Raw genomic sequence first — 27,404 nt, 5'->3', positions numbered from 1 at the left:
TTTCCTTTGCTTCAAAGACTTTAAAAAAATTAATGTGAAATATATTACTTTTGATTAGTGTAAATATATATATATTTTAAAGAGAGAATCTAAAACATTCTCAAGGAGAGAAAAATTTAAGGAATACACTGAATTGATTTTTAATGAATACTGTATTTGAGATATTAATTGTTAGTTTTTAAATTCCATTATCGACTTATTTTTGAGAATTCAGCAAATCAGTCTGAAAAAAAATTATAATGCAGCTCTAAAAATATCTTATTTTATCAGTTAGAAGTTTTAACATGCTGCTACAAAACGTTTTTATTTTAAAAACTCAAGTATGATTCCTCATTTTATGTTTTAAAAGATCGATTAAAATTTTCAAATATTTAAAAATTGTTAAAATTCTTAACAAATAAGCCGCTGTTATATTAGCATGATTATTAAGTATTCAGCATTCCATATAGTCTTATTAATTATTGCATTTGAATATATTTAATAATTCATACGCTTTAAATTGCGAAATATTCTGATGCCTTATGCTCTGTACAGATTTTTCGCTTTCATTTTCACACCAATAGGCATCCAGACAGAGCTGACGCGCATGATCACGTGTACACATATGTGTTGGCTCCGCCATTTAATCTGCTCCGTCTATTTAAGCTTTTGGTCGTCGTCAAGAATTAAAGTAAGTCGAAATGGGTCCTTACTTTATCTAAACTTTTCACTAACTCACAGACACCCATCAAAATTAGCTTTCAACAAATGTTCGCGTGACGTAATTTAGTTACCATGTACAAGTTTTTGCGTTTAAAGCTTTTGCATGCAAGTTTTACCACAGCTAGTCAGCGCTTTCGAAAGAAACTTTCACCGTACTGTATTTTATTTTTTGCCAAACGATTCGTTTAAGAATTAAGAATATTTTGCGTTCTTTCAGAATTAAAAAGATGAGTAAATTAACGCTTTGAAAAGCTACAGACTAATGTCTGCTATTTTAATTCACTTCACTTCATCATTTTTTATTGTTCACATTTAAAAAAATTAAAATTAAGTGTATTTACAAATTCTGTTATATTTTAATAAATTAAAATTAAACGGAAAATCATTAAAAAAAATTTATTTACGTATTACGAATACTTTTTTACTTAGTTTCTTTTTCATTATCGTCTGCAGAATTTTTTTAGCGTTATTCATTGCACTTTGGTGGCAACGAAATAAAAAAAAAAATTGTAGAATAATTTTTTTCTTCTGTTTAAATTGCTTTGCGTTTCTTCTGTTCATTTTGTTAAACTGCACTTTTATTAAATTAAAAAAGTGTGAAAATCCGTGCTTTTACAAAGATGTATTTTGAGTAAGTCAAATCGTTTATTTTATTTTCCGGTTCTAAAATATTTCTTTGTTTTTTAATTTTCTCAGTTGTTGGAATTATGCAAATGCTTTTACGCTTTAAAACTTATATATTTCTTTAAAACTTATTTTAATAAAAAGATGAATTTTGTTTCGTTTCCAACTATTAATTTTTTTATAAAATAGAAATAATTTTATAGGATATTTTTTTTAATAATGTGTTTGGAGGTATTTTACTTTGGAATGGCAGAGAGTAATGATTATAAATTTTCAATTCTTATTTATAAATTCTTAATATTTCTCAATCAAGTTTTCTACAAGATGAATGCTCGCATAAATTTTTAAATTTTAAATTTTCTTTAATTCTTAATTTTTTTCAATTTAGCATACAAAGTAGAATTTTTCTACAAAATTATTAATATGGATATATAAATATTTTAAACTTTTCATGAATATATATAGCATTTATGGCAATTAATTTGATTAAAAGATGCATTTGAATTTTTATTAAAGAATTTTCTCAATCATCCTATATAAGGAAATTTTTACATAATAATAGTTTGGAATACTTTTTAATGATCTTAATTTTCTAATTCTTGTAAAATTAGAAGTATAAATCTTATTAATAATTGAAAAGTATTATTTTATTTCTCCAAACTAAAATATAAAGAAAAAAAGAAAAAGATGGAAAAAAAAAAGGGAAAGTTTAATTTTTTTTATTGTTAATAAATTTTTCCTCTTTCAGTAACAGTTCTATTTAAAATTATAGTATGTTAATATTCGAATAAAATTTCTTAACTTCTTTTTTGAAAAATTAAAGGACTTAACTTTTCAGTTTGTTTTTGGTATTTGCGAAAAATTTTGGAATATTTTTTTTTATAGACGAAGAAAAAAAGGAAAAGAAGAATCAATGCTTGGATATTTATTTGTTCTATATGTCGGTATATGATCTGTAATACAAATATTATAGAACTCCAAATCATATTGGTAATTTTGATTTCAGAAATTCATTAACTGATTTTCAATTTGCATTATCTTTCAGGTGATCGACCTTAGTTACGGGGGGAAAAAATGAACTTAATATTAAATGAACAATCAGTCTTTCAGAACCGAATTCTAAATTGGCTTCTTAAGAACAACAAAATTAGTGACAGAACTGTTCTTTTATGCGCTAGAATTCTTCCGTAGTTAATTTTAAAGGTATTTTTTAGATCTGATATTGCCTCTAAAAATTTATCAATTTAAAATTCGACAGTTAAAAAAATTAGTTTTAAGTAGTTCTTTTTGTGTGTCTATTATGTATTAAAAGAATTCTTCAAGCTTGTAATTTAGTCAAATCCAGATAAGCTTTTTTTTTTTTTTTTTTTGTCTATTTATAAATCATCAACATAATTGGAAATTTTAATACTTAGACTAGTGCTAGTGTCAGATTTGGGATCGAATAATACAGACTAATAGATAGCATGATGCAAACTTATGTATTATTTTTAAGCTCAGTTTCAAGTCAGTCTAAATTATTTTCTATAGTTATTTCTTTATATAGCATGTTTCTTGATTAAAAGAAAAACTGCATCTTATTTGATGCGGCGAAGAACTTTTAAATGGGAATACTCATTTGAAATATACAGATAATCTATTAAGATTTCAGCTAACCAAGCAAAGAACATGTATTTCAATTTCGATATTCTTGATATTTTATCCAGTATATATATATATATATATAATTAAAGAGGGACCAAGAAGTTAGATTGAGAGAAATCAAGAAATTATGGAAGTTCTTCTATATTTCGAAACTTTACCCAATGGAATGCTGAATACTGTACTAAATTTTATGCTGTTCAATGTGAAGAAAATGCATTTTTTTTTTCCGTCAAAGATATTTTGCAAATATCTTTGGCGTAAAAAAAAAAAAAAAAAAAAATGCAACACAGATTTCAAGTCACAGAATCAGTGCCGTAAACAATTTTATTGTTTTTGAGACTTCTGCACTTTCGATTAAATGGATTGACTTATTTGATCAATTTAAAGTCCTAGTGCCACAAAATACTTCCTATTACATATTAATCAATAATAATAAATCAGATTGTGACCTTTGGATGGGGGTGGGTGGAGAGCGAGATCTTCATTAAAGAGATGAATTTGCCCCTCTGTGCTCCAGCTTGTTCGTCTGGATTACTGGTTGTATTTGATTTCAATTTAGCCTTTAATGGAAAATTTGATGTTTAGGGTCCCCTGAAGCATCAAAGTGCATTAAACATTAAAGCTGTATTATTTTAATAGCTAGTACGTTCTGCATTAATAATTAAACCTGTTCTTTTCGTTGTGTACAAAAGTCTTTCATCATAGTCTGTAACTATATAGATAATAAAACATTATCTGGATAATATTATTGCTTTCACTATACTGTAAATTCTCATTTCTCGTGTAAATTGCACAAATATGAAACGGAATCTTTCATGCTTTGTTTTTTAAAAAGGTAAGAAATCGTGCAATTATTTGTTGAAATACTGAAAACGTATTTCAGTGCAATAATGAAATATATTGTTGAAAATAGTCCGTATTTTAAAATTTTGTAGCTTTAGATCAAGCAATCTGTCTTTTAGAGTACCAAATGATAGACAGAAAGAGAAAGAGACGAAGATACACATTCTCCTTTATTATTAGTAAAGATAATCTTTACATTTATCGTTTCTTTGTAATAGAAAAAAAAATACTAGCAGTAGTTAATAAGTTTTTTAATTTGTTACTAAGTGCTGAGATCTTGAACAAGGAAATCTTTGTGTATAACCCATAACAATCTGCTTAGTTTAATTAAAATATGGTTAGGACACAAGCTTTGAAATATCTTTGAAACTACGCAAAACAAACTATGAAATATATAGTTTTATTGAAAAATTTATATATTTCAAATTTTAATTTTAATTGAATTTAAATGAAATTCTTTAAAGTTTCTCATTTCTAATTTCTGTGTCATTCTGGTTAAATTATAATTAATTTTTATGAAGAAATTTAGCAATAAATAGTGAAATCTCTTTGCTTTAATTATATTGATGTTTATCAAAATATATTCGACTTTACTTCCTGAAATCTGCTTTTATTGATTACACCTTAGAGAGGTCCTTAGAGAAGTATTGTCACTTGAGCTGAGATTCTTTACTACTTGCAATTTAAATATCGTTTCATTGTTGAGAATATTAATTTCTTATGCTCAGTTTCTAGTGTCAATGTGATATCCATTTGAAAATATAAATTATTTTTAATACAATGAGGTCAAAATAATGTTCAAGACTATTTATTTTAATAGTAAACTCTGATGCTTTCTCCAAATTCTCAACTAGAATTCTCTCTATTTTAGATATAAAAATTCTGCCCAAAATTATCAGAATATGATACTATTCTTAAATACTATCCCTTTCGTCTTGGGATTTCTGAGAACAGAAAACAAATCGATGTCTTGAACTAACTAATCATCATTCTATCACCAATTTCTAATTCGGAAAAATATTGTCTCATTCAGCTTTGCGAATTAATTTGTGCTTCGATTTGTAAAATAGTATAAAAGATATTGAATGTTTGAGTGCATTCATTCTGTTCTAATTATTACTCTCAGGGGAGGGGATCATAATTGAATAAAGATGTAAAATTCCGAGTTTTTTTATGGAGAGGTACTGCGTTCTAACTCAAATTATTAAAAGGGGCTTTACAAAATATAAATCGATGTTTTGAACTAACTAATCATCATTCTATCACCAATTTCTAATTCGGAAAAATATTGTCTCATTCAGCTTTGCGAATTAATTTGTGCTTCGATTTGTAAAATAGTATAAAAGATATTGAATGTTTGAGTGCATTCATTCTGTTCTAATTATTACTCTCAGGGGAGGGGATCATAATTGAATAAAGATGTAAAAATCCGAGTTTTTTTATGGAGAGGTACTGCGTTCTAACTCAAATTATTAAAAGGGGCTTTACAAAATATAAATCGATGTTTTGAACTAACTAATCATCATTCTATCACCAATTTCTAATTCGGAAAAATATTGTCTCATTCAGCTTTGCGAATTAATTTGTGCTTCGATTTGTAAAATAGTATAAAAGATATTGAATGTTTGAGTGCATTCATTCTGTTCTAATTATTACTCTCAGGGGAGGGGATCATAATTGAATAAAGATGTAAAATTCCGAGTTTTTTTATGGAGAGGTACTGCGTTCTAACTCAAATTATTAAAAGGGGCTTTACAAAATATAAATCGATGTTTTGAACTAACTAATCATCATTCTATCACCAATTTCTAATTCGGAAAAATATTGTCTCATTCAGCTTTGCGAATTAATTTGTGCTTCGATTTGTAAAATAGTATAAAAGATATTGAATGTTTGAGTGCATTCATTCTGTTCTAATTATTACTCTCAGGGGAGGGGATCATAATTGAATAAAGATGTAAAATTCCGAGTTTTTTTATGGAGAGGTACTGCGTTCTAACTCAAATTATTAAAAGGGGCTTTACAAAATATAAATCGATGTTTTGAACTAACTAATCATCATTCTATCACCAATTTCTAATTCGGAAAAATATTGTCTCATTCAGCTTTGCGAATTAATTTGTGCTTCGATTTGTAAAATAGTATAAAAGATATTGAATGTTTGAGTGCATTCATTCTGTTCTAATTATTACTCTCAGGGGAGGGGATCATAATTGAATAAAGATGTAAAATTCCGAGTTTTTTTATGGAGAGGTACTGCGTTCTAACTCAAATTATTAAAAGGGGCTTTACAAAATATAAATCGATGTTTTGAACTAACTAATCATCATTCTATCACCAATTTCTAATTCGGAAAAATATTGTCTCATTCAGCTTTGCGAATTAATTTGTGCTTCGATTTGTAAAATAGTATAAAAGATATTGAATGTTTGAGTGCATTCATTCTGTTCTAATTATTACTCTCAGGGGAGGGGATCATAATTGAATAAAGATGTAAAATTCCGAGTTTTTTTATGGAGAGGTACTGCGTTCTAACTCAAATTATTAAAAGGGGCTTTACAAAATATAAATCGATGTTTTGAACTAACTAATCATCATTCTATCACCAATTTCTAATTCGGAAAAATATTGTCTCATTCAGCTTTGCGAATTAATTTGTGCTTCGATTTGTAAAATAGTATAAAAGATATTGAATGTTTGAGTGCATTCATTCTGTTCTAATTATTACTCTCAGGGGAGGGGATCATAATTGAATAAAGATGTAAAATTCCGAGTTTTTTTATGGAGAGGTACTGCGTTCTAACTCAAATTATTAAAAGGGGCTTTACAAAATATAAATCGATGTTTTGAACTAACTAATCATCATTCTATCACCAATTTCTAATTCGGAAAAATATTGTCTCATTCAGCTTTGCGAATTAATTTGTGCTTCGATTTGTAAAATAGTATAAAAGATATTGAATGTTTGAGTGCATTCATTCTGTTCTAATTATTACTCTCAGGGGAGGGGATCATAATTGAATAAAGATGTAAAATTCCGAGTTTTTTTATGGAGAGGTACTGCGTTCTAACTCAAATTATTAAAAGGGGCTTTACAAAATATAAATCGATGTTTTGAACTAACTAATCATCATTCTATCACCAATTTCTAATTCGGAAAAATATTGTCTCATTCAGCTTTGCGAATTAATTTGTGCTTCGATTTGTAAAATAGTATAAAAGATATTGAATGTTTGAGTGCATTCATTCTGTTCTAATTATTACTCTCAGGGGAGGGGATCATAATTGAATAAAGATGTAAAATTCCGAGTTTTTTTTATGGAGAGGTACTGCGTTCTAACTCAAATTATTAAAAGGGGCTTTACAAAATATAAATCGATGTTTTGAACTAACTAATCATCATTCTATCACCAATTTCTAATTCGGAAAAATATTGTCTCATTCAGCTTTGCGAATTAATTTGTGCTTCGATTTGTAAAATAGTATAAAAGATATTGAATGTTTGAGTGCATTCATTCTGTTCTAATTATTACTCTCAGGGGAGGGGATCATAATTGAATAAAGATGTAAAATTCCGAGTTTTTTTATGGAGAGGTACTGCGTTCTAACTCAAATTATTAAAAGGGGCTTTACAAAATATAAATCGATGTTTTGAACTAACTAATCATCATTCTATCACCAATTTCTAATTCGGAAAAATATTGTCTCATTCAGCTTTGCGAATTAATTTGTGCTTCGATTTGTAAAATAGTATAAAAGATATTGAATGTTTGAGTGCATTCATTCTGTTCTAATTATTACTCTCAGGGGAGGGGATCATAATTGAATAAAGATGTAAAATTCCGAGTTTTTTTATGGAGAGGTACTGCGTTCTAACTCAAATTATTAAAAGGGGCTTTACAAAATATAAATCGATGTTTTGAACTAACTAATCATCATTCTATCACCAATTTCTAATTCGGAAAAATATTGTCTCATTCAGCTTTGCGAATTAATTTGTGCTTCGATTTGTAAAATAGTATAAAAGATATTGAATGTTTGAGTGCATTCATTCTGTTCTAATTATTACTCTCAGGGGAGGGGATCATAATTGAATAAAGATGTAAAATTCCGAGTTTTTTTATGGAGAGGTACTGCGTTCTAACTCAAATTATTAAAAGGGGCTTTACAAAATATAAATCGATGTTTTGAACTAACTAATCATCATTCTATCACCAATTTCTAATTCGGAAAAATATTGTCTCATTCAGCTTTGCGAATTAATTTGTGCTTCGATTTGTAAAATAGTATAAAAGATATTGAATGTTTGAGTGCATTCATTCTGTTCTAATTATTACTCTCAGGGGAGGGGATCATAATTGAATAAAGATGTAAAATTCCGAGTTTTTTTATGGAGAGGTACTGCGTTCTAACTCAAATTATTAAAAGGGGCTTTACAAAATATAAATCGATGTTTTGAACTAACTAATCATCATTCTATCACCAATTTCTAATTCGGAAAAATATTGTCTCATTCAGCTTTGCGAATTAATTTGTGCTTCGATTTGTAAAATAGTATAAAAGATATTGAATGTTTGAGTGCATTCATTCTGTTCTAATTATTACTCTCAGGGGAGGGGATCATAATTGAATAAAGATGTAAAATTCCGAGTTTTTTTATGGAGAGGTACTGCGTTCTAACTCAAATTATTAAAAGGGGCTTTACAAAATATAAATCGATGTTTTGAACTAACTAATCATCATTCTATCACCAATTTCTAATTCGGAAAAATATTGTCTCATTCAGCTTTGCGAATTAATTTGTGCTTCGATTTGTAAAATAGTATAAAAGATATTGAATGTTTGAGTGCATTCATTCTGTTCTAATTATTACTCTCAGGGGAGGGGATCATAATTGAATAAAGATGTAAAATTCCGAGTTTTTTTATGGAGAGGTACTGCGTTCTAACTCAAATTATTAAAAGGGGCTTTACAAAATATAAATCGATGTTTTGAACTAACTAATCATCATTCTATCACCAATTTCTAATTCGGAAAAATATTGTCTCATTCAGCTTTGCGAATTAATTTGTGCTTCGATTTGTAAAATAGTATAAAAGATATTGAATGTTTGAGTGCATTCATTCTGTTCTAATTATTACTCTCAGGGGAGGGGATCATAATTGAATAAAGATGTAAAAATCCGAGTTTTTTTATGGAGAGGTACTGCGTTCTAACTCAAATTATTAAAAGGGGCTTTACAAAATATAAATCGATGTTTTGAACTAACTAATCATCATTCTATCACCAATTTCTAATTCGGAAAAATATTGTCTCATTCAGCTTTGCGAATTAATTTGTGCTTCGATTTGTAAAATAGTATAAAAGATATTGAATGTTTGAGTGCATTCATTCTGTTCTAATTATTACTCTCAGGGGAGGGGATCATAATTGAATAAAGATGTAAAATTCCGAGTTTTTTTATGGAGAGGTACTGCGTTCTAACTCAAATTATTAAAAGGGGCTTTACAAAATATAAATCGATGTTTTGAACTAACTAATCATCATTCTATCACCAATTTCTAATTCGGAAAAATATTGTCTCATTCAGCTTTGCGAATTAATTTGTGCTTCGATTTGTAAAATAGTATAAAAGATATTGAATGTTTGAGTGCATTCATTCTGTTCTAATTATTACTCTCAGGGGAGGGGATCATAATTGAATAAAGATGTAAAATTCCGAGTTTTTTTATGGAGAGGTACTGCGTTCTAACTCAAATTATTAAAAGGGGCTTTACAAAATATAAATCGATGTTTTGAACTAACTAATTATCATTCTATCACCAATTTCTAATTCGGAAAAATATTGTCTCATTCAGCTTTGCGAATTAATTTGTGCTTCGATTTGTAAAATAGTATAAAAGATATTGAATGTTTGAGTGCATTCATTCTGTTCTAATTATTACTCTCAGGGGAGGGGATCATAATTGAATAAAGATGTAAAATTCCGAGTTTTTTTATGGAGAGGTACTGCGTTCTAACTCAAATTATTAAAAGGGGCTTTACAAAATATAAATCGATGTTTTGAACTAACTAATCATCATTCTATCACCAATTTCTAATTCGGAAAAATATTGTCTCATTCAGCTTTGCGAATTAATTTGTGCTTCGATTTGTAAAATAGTATAAAAGATATTGAATGTTTGAGTGCATTCATTCTGTTCTAATTATTACTCTCAGGGGAGGGGATCATAATTGAATAAAGATGTAAAATTCCGAGTTTTTTTATGGAGAGGTACTGCGTTCTAACTCAAATTATTAAAAGGGGCTTTACAATATATAAAACTGAAAAAATTTCGAAACATTTTAAAGTTGCGATTTTAAAGATTTTTAATGAGTTCTGTATTATTGTTAAGTGGCATTATTTTCAAATAATTATTCCATTTCCTTTATTTCTGCTATTAACGTACAATTTTCAATTTTCTTTTTTAAAAAAGTTTAAGGTTTTTATGAATAATATTTATTTCTGCTCATACTGAAGTACTAAATTAGTTTTCCACATGGTTTTCATGCTTTTTATCTGATATACGTATTTGAGAAAGCTAATTATGATATAAATTATGATATGAAATAAATCTGTTTGATATAATTATTTCAAACAAATAATATTGGAAATTTCATGAATCTTGTTTATTGTTTATTTCTTATTTATATGCAATTAAGTAATTTAATAATGAATTAAAGACTCATGAATAGAATAAAAATAAAGTAAATCAATAAAAATAATTACATTTTTGCTATTGAGTTATTAGATTTTTAATTTAAATGTTAAATGTATTACTTAGAATGTAAGAAGAAATTACATATTTATGATTGTGTTATAATTATTTAATATTTTTCCTCTTACTAAGAGCTTCTAATCTTTATTTCAAAAGTAAAGTACTTTTTAATTAATCATTTTTATTTTTGATCCTCCTACTGTCATCAGTCTCAACCGTTCCATTCCTGCAAGAAATTTTATTAATAATGTGAAGGTTTATCTGAAGTTACCATCAAAGCCAAGCGACTTAAATTAATTAAATAACATTTATTGAATTTATTTTTAATTTTACATTTTTTCCCACTTTTTATGTATAAGTTCAAAACTAAAAGAAATTGAAACATTATTAAAATAAGTTGGCATCAACTTATGATGGAAATTGATTAATGTTCATCATGATAATCGACTATTCAGATGGAAGAAGAGCTTTTTTTCATTAAGCTAAATTTTATGAAATTAATTTCATAGGAAGATCAATAAAATTTCATGTAAAGCAAATTTCGATACTGCATGCATACGATGAATCTGTTCTTCAAATTCTCTATCTGCGAAAGGTATTAAATATTTTATTGTTTTTCCGCTGAATTTTTGGCACTCTTCTCTCATTGTATAATTTTCAGTTTTTATATGATCTAAGAGAAACAAATTCTCATAACATTTTTCATATTAGTCTATTTTGCTTTGTGTGTTTCGCCCTTACCAACAATAATTCCATGTACCTCCAAAGGTTACACGTCACGCAGATTGGCAGTCTTTGCTCTGTACAGTTATTTAAGCATTTTTAAATATTGATTTTGTTCCAATAACTGTTTCAAAGTCTTTCACTGTTTGTGAGTGAATATATTTTTCAGGTCTTTCGAATGTCTGAAATCGGAAGTTGAATTTAAAATAAGGAAACACAACACAAAACCAAGTATGCAAAACTGACAGATTTTTTTTTTTGACGCCATCCTGTACAAAACCTGCTCTATTATTATTCACTGTATTAAAATTTTGGGATCTATTTTCGCGTGCTGTTGTCAAATGATCAGCGGAAATTAAAAGCTATTAATCTCACTTTCATTAAGACTTTAATAGCTGCAAATAATGGCTTAGATAATAATGTGACAAGGTGAAAATGGATTGTGAAGAATGGTTTTCTTACTATCAGCAGAAATGTGTTCTCGCTTCTGTTAAGAGTACGAATAATTATCATGTTTGAATAATGTAGACGACTGATGGACTTTTAAATTGAAGATCTCTGATTAGATTACCTTTCTTCCGTTGTTTGTCATTTATCAACGTATCTCCATGGTTTTTAATCTTACTTAAAAGTGACGCGTCTCTCATTGGTACATTCCTGATATAGTGTATTTTTTAGGTTGTAAAATTGAAATTATTTCGTCTTTTTTATTAGAATTCTTTTTTTATTTTTTTTATTTTCTCCTACTTTCCATGTAGGAAGAAGTAATGTTGGTTTCATATTAATAAATACTATATTTAATAGGCTTTTAATAGATTTTCGGCGGTTGGTATGTTGCTGCATATCATTTCCAATCTTTGGAAATCAGAAATAATATTTGTAAATTTTAATTGCGAGTTTATATTTTTCAAATGAGATTCGTAATAATTTTTTGAATTAAAATTGTATGGAAAATGTATTTGCATGTAAGTAAATGATTTAGAAAAGCGTAAGAAAAAATAGTACTTATTTCATATAATTCAAAAAAAGTTTTCCTGTAAATGTTCTCAACAATTTGAGAGAATTATCTTTTTACAATGATTTCAAAACTCCCTTTGTATGAAATGGCCAATACTTCACCCGAAATGGCGTTTATGTACTAAATTAGATATATTCCTTTTTTGCAGTTAGTTCCGTTTTAGAAGTTCTTTTTGTAATTTTCAATGAAAAATAGTTGACATCCATTTTTAGTTCATATTCCTACTTTAACAGATATTTTTAAAAAACAGTCGATGGATGTTATTTCATTTATTATAATTTTATTGCTATCTCGAGAATAAATATAGGATCAATATGCCATTTTCAAAGTATTACTGAAATAATCTGAAATTAAAAGAAAAATCTTCAAATCAACTAAATTATCAAATTATTATTCAGAGCTCATGTAAAAAATCAACAATTTTTTATATTTTTTTAAAAATTAATTTCCATTGCTATTATTACTGCTTTAATTTTCTAATTAATAGTTAAATGATCATGAAATTTGAAATTATGTATTTCTTTGAATATTTCTGCTGTCATCTTTTTGAATTATATTTCTGTAATTTTAAGTGTTAATTAAATGACTTCTTCTGGAATCTGACTGAAAAATAGTATCAATCCGGTATTATTCAATCATCCAGAGGCGGTTAAGATTTTCAGTGTAATTTTTTTTTTCAGTATCATTTTTCTTGCAATTAAAACTGTTATATTGCATGGTATGAATTGCGGGCGTTCGTTATAGTTTGTTAAAATATATTATATTTAGAACTTTGAGAATTTCTTAAATTTAAATCTGTTCACAAAGAAAAACTAAATCATTTTTACTCAATTGCGGGCATGCACTGTGAATGTTTTTGAGCAACAAGTTTTTGAAAACAGATTTATAATTTTTCTTGGTTTTCTCACAGCTCTTGTATTTCAACAATTCATTTGTTTCAGATTTTCTGCCAAAAACATATTTATTCTATACAAGTTAGACTTCTCAAATTAATCATCATTTATAGTCGTCTTGTTATAATATTTTGGATAAATGAAAAAAATTAGTATAATTGTTATTGAAAATGAAAATTTTTGTATACTCTACATTACAAATTTCATATTTATTTCTAAATATTTTTCAGAAAAATGGTCCAGGGAAAATTTCGAAAGAATAGATCAGAAATAATAAGGAATAGAACAATTTTAAAATAATTAGCTATACATACAAAATAGATTTTTAAATATAGTTAAATGTGGCAAATTGAGTATTAGTCTGTCCGCCTTTGATATAAATTATATCATTGTTAGTTTTTGCATAATTTTATTTACCTCATTATTGCTGTGGCGATGTGTATTCTAAAAGTGTTTATTGTTAATAAAAGTAACCTTAATAGAAGATACATTAAAACTGGTTCTTTAAAAAAAAATTAATGGTTAGTTATTCAGAAGTTCCTTTTTCATTTAAAATGTTTAATTAATATTTAGAGCAATAAATCTGAAAAATGAATATTTTCCTTCTTTTAAGGGGAAAAATTAAATTTTTAAGCCTTTGTTCTATATTCAGAATCCAATTATTGTTTTTAGGATAATATCAACTAATGTAGGTTAGTGAAGAAAAAATTTTTTAACTTTCACTACATCTGTTTACTGAATTGATATCTCAATTGATATTTTACAAATTTTTTTTTTTTATTTCTGAGAAAGTTAAAATTTTTCTCCCATTTGTCGGCATCGTTGGGCAAAATTATTTGGCTTACGCTAAAGGGCTGCTAAAGGACGGAGAAATTGCGCTTTACTTCTAAAATCGTGTGGATGAATTATTTTTTGTTTAATTTTTAGAATATTTATGTTGTTCATTTAATGAATAAAAATAATTATATTTTTAAAATCGTGCAGTTAGTGTTTGAAAATTAATGAGCAATTTTTTTTATTCAAACATTAATTTTTAATTTTTGGAAAAATTATAAAGAAAATTCAACATTATAACTTTGGCAAGTTAATTTTAAGAGTGAATTATGAATGAGTTGTAATTGGATAGACAGTAACAATTAATGTTTAATGATATGAAGAAAATGATGCTTTTTATTAATTCACTATTTTAAATATTCTAAACATGATTTTAGGTATTTAAAAGTGAATATAAATATTTGAAGAGAATTTAAGTTTAACACAATCAAACAGATTGATGAGTATTGGAACTTTGCATATAAAACGGAATTGTAATTTCTGAAGCCTTTTTTCATGTGCCTTAGCGTATATCAATATGTATTATTGATAATGCGGCCCTTCTTAAATTTCTGTATATTACCAATTTCTGTTGTCATAGGGTATAGACAGATTCGTTTAGAAAATAGCGTGGTACCTGAAATAAGTTTTATTTTTTGTATTTTAAAGAATATCTAGTTTTAAAGCAAAAAATAATCAATTTGTAGTATCAAATACTGATATACGTTAAAAAAAGTTAACGTTTTCTAATCATATCAGCTTAATCAACTAATTATTTCAGTCTTAAAAGTTAACTTTTCAGTTAGGCTCTGAAGCGTTTTCGCATCCCTTAGGGTGGCGATGTATATCTGTGAAAGGATTCTTTTGGCCTATTGGCACAATCTGGACTTTGATACACGAAAGGGTCGCAGATTCCAATACCGATTTCGTGTAAGATCTACTCTGTAAGCAAACTTGGAACATGTTTAACTTTGTCGGATCATTGCTATGTTATAAGGGAAGTTTTAAAGAGAGCCATCATGCGTATGTTATCTTCATTATTTACCCACTTCCAAAATGCTGGGATCTGTCCTCAGATCTGATAAATACATCAACTACCCTTTAAGGAACCATAATATTCTACAAATCATAGATTGTAAATTATAATATTTTGCACATGTGCCTGACTTCCCGAGCCTTATCCTCCATATCCACACTTGCCTCTGTGCCACCACGGCATCGTTTTGTATTTAATTTATTGAACAGCATTTAACGGACCGAAAAATTTTATTGAATCACTAAAGAAGAAGTGTAACTCACTGGTAAATTACCTAATTATACAGATTTCATTTCCTACAAATAGCGTGTCCGTTTCAACCTGAGCGTGAAACCGTTAGTTCAGGTTTGTCTTCGGCGTCGCAGCCCATTAACCGACAACTGTTTTCTGGATGTGTCGTCTTTTACGCCTTCCACCCTCTCACAAAATAATCCCTTTACTGCCGGACCGTGACGAAGAGCTGCTATTCTTGTGTTCCTCCGCCCGCCTTCTTCCGTCCCCAAGTCCCGCAAAAATTCTTGAACAAAAACAATAATATTAGTCCAAGTCACGGTTGGTCGAGAAAAAGGGCTTTGAAAACATAACCCCAATTTTGTAATGCGCTGTACCTGAACTCCGGCATCTTCTTTCTGTTTTTTTTTTATGTGTGCGGTTTTTCGTCTGATATTATTTTTATTAAATAGTTTGCTCTGTAGGTCGGGAAATGATCATGATGATGAGAATGGGTTTTTTTCCCTCAATTTTTTTGCTTTACGAGAGAGATAGGAAATATTTAAAAACATTGCTTTTATTTTAAAAAGAGAGAAAATATGCAATATTTTGCGGTTATGTTGAAAAGAAAGGCTTTCTTAAGCACAAATATTGCTATTTTTGTTTGGCGGAAAAGTTTTCGATACTTGCTCTTTTTATATTTGACTGGGCATCCAAATGTGTTCTAAATTTGGGTAATTGCATAAAAAAATCGATTAAAATTTTTATAAATGTTTAACATAATTTGGATAAAATTTTCAACATATAGTAGATGGTTAATGATGTATTGAAACAAAACACACCTTTTATTTTATTTTATATTTTTGTGTGCGTGTCCTGTGAAGTGAGTTAAAAAAACACATCAATTCTAAATGCCTTTTGAAACTTCGCACATGTGTGTGTGCGGTTATCAAAATAATAGATACAATACCACAAACAATTGCAAGAATTTTTATTAATAAGGCGGTCAGCTGTGGGGTGTAATGCAGCTTGCGTTCGTCTGAAAATAGAATCATAAAAGTGTTAAATAGTGTTTAGAGGAATATGATACCATTTTTCATGGATATATCGTAAAAGTTCTGGCAAAGATACTAGTGGAAGATATCGATTCCGGATTGAACGCTGTAAAATATACCATAACGGTTCGATTATATTGAGGTCGAGGGACTATACGGGCCAAACTATGTTTCACTCATCATCATGTTCAGCAAACCATGATTGGACAAGTCTCGCTGCATGGATAAGTATATTATCATCCTAGAAAATTCCATCTCTTCATGAAACAAAGTTTGCATCATAGAACAGACCTGGTCAGCTAAAACTTCTCTTTTATTTCACCCCAGTAATCCTTCCTTTCAGAGTTATGATTAGACCAGTAAAAAGATATTACCCGGCTGCTCATATCATGACAGACCCGCCTCCATGTCTGACAGTTGAAATGAGATCATACGCTTGTGTAAATGTACTCCAAACATGTACCCGTCCTGTTGAGGGAAAAAAGTGTGATAGATGATTCGTCTGACCATATAATAGTTTTCTTATCAACCCACCAGGTTTTGTGGTTATAGCACCTCTATGGCCAACATTTTGCATAAACATCTATAGCAAGTAGCTTGGGAATTGTTGCTTTGCCGTAAATGTTCTATTTGTGAAGATGCTTCCTAACTGAAATTCTTGACATTGGAGAATCCAGTTGCTGATTGAGCTCTGCGGTCACATTTGCTACCATTGTTTTCTTTTTAGACATCGCAATCCACTTCAACACCCGTCAATAAACTATTTTCTTTACCATGTTTGTCTTGCCACGTTGCGTGTACGCAATTATGACTTTAGACACCATACCTCTAAAAATGCCTAAGCTGAGATTTTCAATCTTAGTTGCTTTTGTCTGACTCCTACAATTTGGACTCTTTGAAAGTCTGTGAAGTTTGACATTTTACGCTTTTGATAAAATTCCAAGACATATGCAACTTCCCTAAAGCTTCCATGATATGTACATTTTATATTGGAAAAAAAAGTGGTAGCTGAGATAATGTTTTAATGCTTACAAACGCATTTTTGTCACTTATTCACAGATATTCCCATTATTTTGATAACCACCTACATGCAGAAACGTAAAGAAGTGTTAAATTTTGTCTTTTAACATTCAGACATTTGTTATTGAAATAATTCTAAAATTCTTTCAGTGGTTAAGCCTATGATTTCAACTTCTGATTTGTCTAATCTTACTCCATGAAATCATTTTATATAGTGGTCCTTTCCAAATTTTTCTCTGGAAGTGCTTTTTCGCAGATTAAAAGACAATATAATTTATATACCGGTTGAATCCAACTTTTTTATTCTTACTTTCATTTATGTAAATAAAGCATATGATATTCGGAGCTCTTAAGGAATATGAAAATTTTAAACTTTTGTATTTCAAGTTTTCTTAACCTTCATTAATTTTCTGCTACAATGTCAAATCATTTCCAGATTTGTAAGAACTTTTTGCTAGTTATAATCAGTTGATCATAATAGTGAAAAAATTTCTCTTAGCTTCAATATTTCTGACATTCGTGGTATCGAAACGAAAGCTATACTCTATTTTCTACTCTCGTTTATCAAAATAATATTTCTTATATAGTATAGTTTTATAATATCTTTTTTTAATAATATATTATAATAATTTCGTAATAATTGATATTTTAATAATTTATACTCATAAAACTGAGGTACATATTTTACATCAGTCATTCGAAGAGATTTATTCAAAAATTTAAAAATTTTTGATTCCATTTGCATATTGTGAAGCTCTTTGTGCTATGTAAAATGTTCTATTTTGATTAATATTCTTTCTGTTTTTGTCTTGTTCATGAGCTGAGTAAATGAAGGTATTAGATTGGCACATATCCATTAATCAATTAATTTAAATGTAGATAATATGTGAAAAGAAAGACTCTCGTATATAATTTTCTGAATTAGTTTCTTTATATTAATATGCAAGCTAAAATCATTTGATTTTTTAACCAAATAACTCGTAAATAAAATTAAAGATTTATTAAATGTATGAGTTTGTATTTTCTTAAAGAATTACTTGAACGGGAAAAGTTAACTTTTTTGTTAAAAAGGATAATTTCAAATTATACTTATAATATTGCGAATTATAAATTAACTTTATTTAGAATACCATGTGTTTGTTGATGTGGTCAGAAATTCTCATTAACTTCTGGGAAACTTTCAACTTAAAAGTTGAAAATGGATGTCATACCTTTTTTTTTCACCTTATTTTCCCAATGAAAAAACAATGCTGCAAATCCTTATAATGTTTTTTTCAGACAGTTGTATCCCAGATTTCTCTTCTTTTCTTTGCATATTGTATATTTTAAACTGAAATGGATTTATCCCCGCTCCATTTGTGCAATTTTCATTCGATGTATAGCAAATTTTCGTTTGTCAAATTTTCATCTATTAAATTGCATTCTAGATTCAGATGTTCTAAATTAGTCACACCAGGATTATTATGACGGCCCTACTAAGCTTGAAATTTTCTTTTTAGTTATTATCATATGGTAGAAAAGCGAGGCAATTCGATAAAAACAGGATAGGAAACATTATTAAAAAAAAAAAAAAATTTAATTTTAATTTAAAGCAAAAGAAAAATATTTTATTCACGTTTGAACTTACGAATCGCATCGTATTTCGATTATTTATTATTAGCTGAAAAGCATTTTCTTTTCCACAAATTGGATTAAGGATTATTCGTTTCGAATAGATATTTTTGGCCATAAAATATTTGCCATTCTGTGGCAAAATTCGTGGTTAAGTGATAGGTGTAGTTTTATATCACCGCGTTACCTTTTCAAATAAATAAGTTTCTTTTCTCAGCTATAAATAAGTTAAACATCACGAATTTCTCACCAAAACATTCCTTAACGTTTTTTAATCTCTGCTCTTTTTCGGGTTAAAAAAAATCCGTGGCCTGAATTTTTATTTAGAAAATTTTGTTGTAATCCCGAAATTAAATTATTAAAAAAATAAAACGCCTTTCACTGATCATAATAAAGATGATTTTAATCCAATTATTAACATATTTTAAAGAAATGCTCAAAGGTATGATAATTTACTGAACTATTTTTTATTTCTAAAATATTTTAAAGAATCTGAAAGACAGAAGGCTCCTCTTCGGTTTCAGTATTCTTCTACAGATCCATGCATTCTTTATAATTACAGAAGCTCCGGCCTAAAATAGTAATAATAATAATAATAAGTCTAAAATAATTCTAAGTGTTTTTGCTTTTAGAAAAGTTTTCTAAAATTTTTAATAAAATGTATTTTCTTAAAAATTCTAAATTGAGAAGAATTATAAATCACCGTTAACTTCCAATTAATAACTGGCTTAATGTTTTGACAATCGAACAGATTAAGCCCGAATTCTATAAACGCTGCCCACCTGCCGTAACAATATCATTAAAAAGCAACGTATTTAATATCAAAAATTTTTTTTATGCATACTTCCTGATGACAATACAGTATTACTTTTTATTAATGTTTATTTCTGTTCTGTACTGTACGTATTAAAAATGTATTATTAAAAGTTAAAGAATAGAATTACTATATACATTTTCAAATAAATTTTACAATATATGACTTAATTGCTGGAAATGTGGAATCATGTACTTGAACAGCATGAATACATATGCTTCTAAAATAAATAACACATTATTCTAAAACGTAGGTTTACTTTTTACATAAACTATTTAAATTTATTTGACTGTTCATTGATAAATGATTACATATATTTGAAATGTGATACTTAAGATGAAAAAGTGAAAACTGAACTTTTTAATTTTTGAAAAAGTCCTTTATAAAGTAAATTGCAACTTTTTAGAAAAAGTAAATTATTCCTCATTTGATTTTGGATAACTAGTTTTTCTACTATCTCATAAAGACAAAAGTCGAATGTAATTCTTTAGTTTATGTTCACTGAATTTCTAAAAGAAAAGCATAAATTTTTGATATGAAATGTATTTTTGATCAAAAACAGATTTTATAAGCCATCTTATATGTACGGAACTCTTTAATTTATACATAAATTGTGTGCTGCTTATCTTAATGGAATTTTCTTCTGTGATATTTTTCAACATTTGTATGCAAAAATTACTGAGCAAATTATTTCAACATAAGATTTCTCTAAAATTTGTTAAAGAATTGTATTTATTTCCTTTCAGCTATTACTAATTAATTTTTTCCCACTTCTAAGTCAGCTAAAAGGTTCTGATAGAAATATTAATAGATAAAATATAAATAAATGCATATATGAAAATGGAACAATAAAAAATTATAGAGGGGGAAAAAAACTTTTATCCTGTAAGGATATATGGAAATAGTTTTAATCTCCAAAGGACTCGATGGAAGAAATATTTTTTTAATAAATCGGTGTATAAAACTTCGTGATTTTTTTAAAGAAATATTTGTCTTCGGGATACAATGGAAAATTTTTAATATTCTATATGAACATTTTAACTATCCCTCCTAAATTTTAATAATAACTTCTAGATTAATAAATTTTAAAATCCAAAATTAAAATTATTCAAAGTTGTCGCATCTAACTCTTCCCTTTCCGCTTCAAACTTGTCTGAAACCCTGCATCAGACAATTCGACTGTGAATAGTCAAGCATGTGTTAGGAAACATTAAATACTTTCTTAAATATTCCTGTGTTCCTTTCCAATAATTTAGGCCTTCACATTACATTTGATAATTACATGACAGATTGATTGATGAATACATCGTTTCACTTGTACGAGATATTTAGTCGATGAGACGCTGCAAATGCAAAATATGAGTCTTTGGAATGAGATACAAGACTGACCTTCAACCTAAAACTTATAAATTTTGGGTGTGGAGGGCCTTAGTCAGCACAAGCAATGATAAACCTGGATGCAGGACATCTGAATATTTTATCCTTACATTGGTAGCAGTATGAATCCAGATATATTCGAATAATATTCGAAGGAATTGCCGTATTGAATTCTGTCACAAATAATAATAATAATAATTAAATTATTATATTCTAGAATAATGAAAAAAAAATTCTCCACACTTTTTTTTTAAAAAAATAGTCAATCTAGCTAATGCTTATATTTCTCTATGAGTTATTTGCATTTAAGTAAAATGAGGCAATCCAGGCCATTTTCTAAAAATTCCCCAAAATGTCATTATTTTGTATTTCAGATTGTGATGTAATTGTTCATCTGGTGGAATGTGTTACGAACTTTTGCTATTTTTGCTTTTTAAGAGCCTGCTCTCTTTGCTGTTAACTTTGTGATTAAAGCGACAAATTTTTCTTCTAGCGATATTAAATGAATAAGCTAATTTCCTTGATTTTAATAACTGGAGATTTATTTTTAGGAAAGTTGCATTTATTCTCAGTAGATAGAATAGTAAAAAATCTGTAATTTTGCTCCTCGTATTGTTTCTAAAATTGTTTTAATTGTAAATTTATGAGATTTTAGCCATTTTAAATTGGGTCTTAAAAACTATAAAGACATAATTAAAATCAAACACAGAAAAAGTCAGTATAAAGTAATTATTTAGAAAATTAAAATTAAATATTTTGTGTCAAGCAAGTTATTCTAAGAATTAATGTTTATAAATAAATGAGTGAATTTTCAATTCACAGAAACATTACCTTCAAGTTCATTACCTTCATAATATTTATCGTGACAGATTATAAAGACTTAATAAATTTATATAAAAAATTAGATATTATTCCTTACTTCTAAATTACCACATTTTTTTAAATGAGCAGTTAATTATAAATATTTTATCAGTATAATAATCGTAAATATCTTTTACTGTGATATTCATTTAAGGTACAAATAACTTCCAGTTCACGACTCTATTGATAGAACTTCGGTGTTTCTTTTTTCAGGCATATGCTACTGTTTAAATGTTTCCATATAATGCAAAAAGGGAATTCAAAAGGCATAATTTATCATATCAATGAATTTTGTTAGGGCAAATTACTTCGCGCCAGTGCTGCATTATTAATTAAAGCTACCTTATGCTGAAACTGTAATGCTTAGCATTGAATGCTCTTTATTTACATCTATATCTGTACAGCAATAAGACACTATCATATTTTAAGAAACCAGATAATGCGATTTATTATAAGATATGTATACTAAAAATATTAAACGAGTTTCAGAATGTATCCGCATTTTTGGCATTCAGCATTTTTGACAAAGAGGGAAAATGTAGTTTGTGAATGAAAAATTGTAAATAATATTATAAAGTAATCAATTCCTTGATTTCTCTTCCTTTTATTATTAGTATGATTTAAATTGCCACATAAAAATGCTTTGTCTTCTATACATAAAAAAAAAAGTCATTCTGAAAGATTCTGTTAAAATTCGGTTTTGCCAACTAGTTTCTTGAAATAAGTGACTAAATGTGTAAAATGCATAAAATTATTTTTGTAAAAATAATAATTTGTAACGATAAATAGTTGTGCTAGGATTGTTTATAAATTATCCTTCTTTAAAGTCATTAAATTTTTCATTACTATTTTTTTCCTTCTTTTTTCCCCCTTCTGTCATAAATAACTTATTGCATTCTTTTGCATTGCCTTAAGAATTCTTCTCTTGCTATATCAATAGATTATTGCTTAAAAATCGTTTCATTTTTTTTTCTTGTTTATTTTTAAACTCAATTTTCGCAATTAGAATTTCTATTTAAATCGAGTTTAATTTTTTATCCATTTAGCTTAGATGGTATCCAGTTTCTGAAACGGAAATTCAACATTAATGTCTCTAAATATTTTATTTCATTTAAAGAAAAATACTAACCTGGAATATGCCTCGGATATTTTTTAGAATAACTAATTAAGCTTCAGTTAAAATCATCATCCAGACGGACAAATAATAAAACTACATCTATTTTAATAGCTGACGCTTTTATGCAGCCAAAAAATAAGATTTGATTCATAATTAAATATAATTATCATGATAAATATATCAGATGTTCGTAACATTGCTTTTGATAAAGTTATTATGATGTCATAGAACAACGATTCCAAATCTTTTTCCTCCCGTACTTCTCAATTAAACTTATTTCATTTTTCAATAGCTCCCTACTATCATATTCTTCCTCTGTTCCAACTATTCGTTCTCTCATAGAACTTTTTTTTAGCAATTGTAAGAGGTTTAGCTAGCTTAAAAGAGTTGGATTACGCGAATAAACTTCATAATATTTGTATTTTTTTACAAAATATTTTATTTCATTTTTTTTATTATAATATTAGAACTTCCTTTTAATTGCATAAAAATATTTCTCATAAAACTTTAATTAAAATTACCAATTGCTAATCATAAAAATCAAATATTCAAATGAAAGAATTTTAATGAAATACATGAGTCTATTTTCATGGAATAGAGTTTTATGAAAGCTGAGGCATTAAATGAAGACATATAATATCATGTATAGAGATTCGTCGAACTAACAGCAATATTTGTTCTTAATATTTTTATATATCAAATTTCTTTACATGAGACCAGTGTGTTTTAACCATAAATTTTGCCTTCGTAAAAAAATATTAAATATTGTATTGCTTGAACCGAGCAACCGAGTTGTTGGTACTTTTCTGTCACTGATACCCACTATGCTTTCAGATTTGTATAACTTTCACTTTTTATGCAAATTTTATCTTAAAAGTACCCGTTCCCCGAGAGTATTGGTAACCGTACAGATTGGGAATCTCTATCCTCGAGGATGGCATGGCTGTATTTGAATAGTTTCAGATTTTTATACTTGTGTACTGACTTGTAATCTTGGAAGAACGATATATTTCAAAATAATTCTTGATTTTTTACCAACAAAAATTTATATCAGTACCTAGTCTAATTATTAGCTTTGTTGTAATTTTTTATTTATTTTATCAAAATACAATAATTTATCTGGAGCTAAAAATTTTTTTTAATTTTTAAAGCTGATAATTTCTAATCAGTGTTGTTGTGTTATACTTTTTAAAATGTATATATTTTATGTGCTACAGTACTTGCTTTTCTTAATTGAAATGAATAAAATTGATTAATGATTTTATTCCATTTTTTATGGATATCATTCGTGTTAGGAGAGAACTATTGATGCCTTAAAATGCCTTAAACTATTGATGCCTTAAAATGCCTTAAACTATTGATGCCTTGATGTTTTAAAAACCTTAATTTCTAGCGTCCAATAGTCAGGCTGTATAGTCAGAAAAACTGGATGGACCTAACATTTACATTTAACCAAAGAATTTAATTCTTAAGAATAATTTATTCGAGATATTTTAAGAGAAATCCATACGAGTTGCTTTAGAAAAAAATATGACAAATGAAAAAAGCCGCTTCGAAGATCACTCAGTTAATTGGTCACAAAAATAATGTTCTAAATCGTATTGAATCGTATATCATTCGAAAACTGACAAAAATATAAATTGTTTTGTTACTTTTCGGATATTTGGATATCTTTTGCAGGAAGTGGGAAAGAAAAAAAAATAATTTTCTGTTTCAGCTATTAGTAAAAAAGTGTTATATTTCTCATCGGCAATGATTGCTTTTCCAATATTCATCTCTTCTGTTTTGAGTGGTGTCCTGAGCCGGAATCTCCCGGATATCCGTCTCCAGTCCCCACTTCCACGCGAGTCTGCACGAATTTTTCTACTGGAAAAATTTCCAACGCTCAGCTGCGTCACGAAATGAGAGAAATAAAGAAACTTAATTGAAACCTGCGCGGGCCATTTAAAATCGCCGCATGGTTCCAAGAATGTCAACAGCCCCGCCGCCCTTTTTATTAGGATCCGTGTTCAGAGTAAATAAAAACGGTTACCTGTCGTACACGGGTGTCTGATAGTGCGTTTTATCGATGCTAAAACTGTCCCTGCTCGACTGATAGTAGGTGCTTTAAATTGATTAACTCCTTATTAACTTGCATCGTATCAACTCTTGATTACAGGCTAACTTTTCACTAACAGATTATTTCCCTTTTTTGAATGATATGTGTACAACCCCATAATGGGCATTTTTTTAAAACCACAGTTGTTTAAATGTCAGTGACAAACTTAAGGATTTCGGAAGGAATTATTTTAAACGATCATTGTCAGGTTTTTATCTGGAACTTATAAAAATGTTTTTCTTTGTTAAAAGTTCTTCCGAGTTTTGTGAAAGGAAATGAATAATTAATAAATTATTAAATTATGTGAAATTCAATGAATTATATCTATTGGCATCCGTGGACACCATAGAATTAAAGGCTATTCAAAAACGAGAAATTTTTCAGTATTTCTCTTACAAAACATTTAACATCTAGGCCTCTAATGGACCTCTTGAAACTGTGGTCATAATATGAAATAGAATATCGCAGAACAACAGCATTGAGATCGTTCTAAGCCTTCGGAATATTTTCTTTCAGACTACCTGATATTCATAGCCAGAATAATCAATCATTTAAACTTAAGTCGTTTTAAAATGAACTGATGGAAATTCAGTTAAATTAATTGTGTGTTTTTTAAATCAAGTATGAGGATACACCCTTTATACTTTTTACACAAGAATAGAACATTCAGTCTTGCACTTTTATGTTGACTAGTGAATGTGTTTTGTGATATACACAAGATCCCAAGGCATTTTTGTTTATTGGTGCAAAATAAATAAATAAAATAACAACTCAATGGGAAAAAAAAGGGCTTAAAAGGTTGGTTAAATAAATGCCTTAAATTTTGCTTTCGTGCGTAAGCATTTTTTTTTTTTAACTATTTATAAAAAATATTTGGAGCAAGCAATAACATCTCAAATATATGCATTGAATATGTGTCATATACTTCCCTCCTTGTAAAGAAGCAATATCTATCTGTAAGAGTATTTAATTCCATTGACATTTTATTTTTGATATGACATTTTCTTAAAAATTTTGGTCTTGAGAAAATGGCATTATTTTTCTTTGAATATTTCTTTATTAAATGTCGTATACAAATTATACAATAATTTTTCCCATAGATATTGCCAGAATCCTTTGTTTTTTTCACTCCCACTGTGTCTCCATTTTTTTTAACCCTTTAAAGGATTTGGAGGGAAAATACTATAAATAAATTAATCACATGAAATAAGAAAATCACAATTCATTAATGAATGAAGTCAAATAAGGCAATACTAGAGCTTTTGTATAAGTATTTAAATTAAGGAAAAGAAATCTAATAAAAATAAATTTAAAAAAACGAGAAAATAAATATTCTGATGTAGATGCATTCTCTACATTTCTCTCTTAAATTATTTGCATGGTATTTAACAGTTCTTTTAACATTTGTTCGAATGTAACGCATCCGGTTTAAATATAAACTACCCAATTTTTTTTCTTTTATTATAAATTAGTCATATAAATATAGATCGGATAATATTAGCAGAAATTGAATGTAACTATTTAAATTAATAAAGGGGAGACATTAAAAAAAATGAATCTTTATTACTAAATTGGCTGTTTTCTATACCAGTTTCTTTCCCAAGATAAGTAATCAACTATTCACGAATCTGTTTCTGCTAAATGGTTTTACTCTAACAACTAGAAAACTTCTTTTTTTAAACCAGCGGATGTAGTCACCCTAAAACTTTCTCGCATAATCTCTAATAAACTTGTCTGCCAGAGAAAGCCTTACATGTAACTGACGTACAATAGATACGAAATATTTATTAACTTTTGGCGTGAATAGCCTTTTTACTGATTCTATCGCCTCATCTTTGGCGAGTTGTTTGACAAATAATAGATGGCATGCAGTTAAGTTTCGGTAATAGGTCACAAAATCTCATACGAAATTTGATATATTTAAGTCATTGCGTTTTTTAATGATCACGTTTACATGTTTCTGAAAGTACAGACCGACAGACAGTCAATCCGTCGTTAGATTTGGCTCAAAATTTAGCTGTATCTACACTATAGATGTTAAACCTGTGTACTGAATTTAATCTATCTAGCTCTCTTCGTTTTGTAATTATCGTATTGAGATTTGAACAGGCGGACTTCCTCTGAACACTTTTACACAAAATGTGATAAATAGCTGCAAATGTGATATGAAGATCGCACCTTATACAT

The 27,404-nt window shown here is 28.0% G+C and overlaps 1 protein-coding gene across 4 annotated transcripts in view; it reads left to right on the top strand.

The window, feature by feature from the left end:
• The window catches only part of LOC129976007 (cyclin-dependent kinase 6-like), a 247,565-nt gene that overhangs the window by 4,794 nt on the left and 215,367 nt on the right, over positions 1-27,404 (top strand). Inside the window, exon 1 of one of the 4 annotated variants that reach the window (XM_056089337.1) lies at positions 619-670. The exons of 2 other annotated variants lie outside the window; for them this stretch is intronic. The gene's annotated coding sequence lies outside the window, so the exon portion shown is untranslated. Of the gene's footprint in view, positions 1-618; positions 671-27,404 lie in introns of those variants that run through there. One more of the 4 variants, XM_056089339.1, reaches the window with a different exon arrangement.

Source organism: Argiope bruennichi, chromosome 7 (genome assembly GCF_947563725.1).
Source record: "Argiope bruennichi chromosome 7, qqArgBrue1.1, whole genome shotgun sequence".
NCBI lineage: Eukaryota > Metazoa > Arthropoda > Arachnida > Araneae > Araneidae > Argiope > Argiope bruennichi.
This window is presented reverse-complemented; position numbering and strand designations above follow the sequence as displayed.